The sequence below is a fragment of the Callorhinus ursinus genome, unplaced genomic scaffold (genome assembly GCF_003265705.2).
Source record: "Callorhinus ursinus isolate GAN/ISIS: 27379988/994484 unplaced genomic scaffold, GSC_fseal_2.0 scaffold1, whole genome shotgun sequence".
Taxonomy (NCBI): Eukaryota; Metazoa; Chordata; class Mammalia; order Carnivora; family Otariidae; genus Callorhinus; species Callorhinus ursinus.
The window spans coordinates 124,807,879-124,809,042 of NW_027397063.1; the positions used below are offsets into that span (position 1 = coordinate 124,807,879).

The 1,164-nt window shown below is 41.2% G+C and overlaps 1 pseudogene; it reads left to right on the forward strand.

Moving 5' to 3' along the window:
• Positions 1-392: 392 nt before the first annotated feature.
• Positions 393-474, forward strand: LOC112834180 (U4 spliceosomal RNA; annotated as a pseudogene).
• The last annotated feature ends 690 nt before the right edge of the window (positions 475-1,164 follow it).

Below are 1,164 nucleotides of genomic sequence, written 5' to 3' on the forward strand. Positions count from 1 at the left end.
TTTTCAAAAGCATGTGGAGAATTCTAGAGTCAGAACTTGAATTCAGCTCTCTTGCACTGACGTCCAGTGTACTCTTACTAATGGCCATCACAAATGAATGCATTAACATTTTCTCAGTTTTAAAACTAAGCCTCACCTAACTACTCCCAGAGTGCCTAAGCCAAAAGTCTTGGCAAATTGTGACAAAACCTGTTCTGTTCAGGGTAAATGGCTGCCTAGAACTATGATCTCTTTAGCTGTGTGTTTAGTTTATACAAAGTTTCCATAACGTTTGAAAAGAAGAATTCATAACCAAAATAATTACTTTTCTTACCTATGTGATTACCTATAAAAGAATAAACTGGTCCACAGAATTATTTATATCTGCTCTTGATTATACAAAAAAACTCATCAGCTTTGCGCAGTGGCAGTATCGTAGCCAATGAGGTTTATCCGAGGCGCGATTATTGCTAATTGAAAAAACTCATCAGAACAAAAATGCTAACCAAAGTTAGCCCTATTAGGTTCTACCTACTCCCATTTATCTTCGAAATCCTTGATCCCCAAAGCTAGATGTACCAATGGACAAAACTGTGACCAAGGTCAGTTATACTTCCCAGGGCAGAGACAAGACAGTGTCAGCTGCCTCAGCCCAATTATGTGGGGACATTCGGAAGAAAAGCCTACACTCCAGGATATGAACCCAAACCCCTAATAACCTAGCTTACCAAGAATGGATTCCAGGTCTGTGGCAATTTTAATATGAATGTGTTGGAAAGTCAAGCTTTGCCTAGAGTCATAAAAGAGGAAGAATGTGATAGAGTAAGAAGAATTTATGTTCTAGAGAGGAAGACAGATGCGGGTCTCTGGGTACCACAGTCCCGAGCGGCAGCCCAAGTGTAGGTCATTCTGATAAATTTCACCAAATAGATGCTTTCTACCATCACAGTGTTTAAGTGACAGCTGTGCCTGCTGGGGGCCACCACCCCAGAGGAAGCTTAGACGTACTTTTGTCAATCAGTGCAGGGAGACTTCATAAAAATGCACAAAACTTACACCATGTTAGTGCCTCTCCCAGCCTTCTTTGTCAACAGTCTTTGATCCAAATGTCCCAACACTCCTTGCTGCCCAAACCTCTACCCAACCAAAAGATGGCCCAACCAAAAGAACTGAAATTCTGCTTAG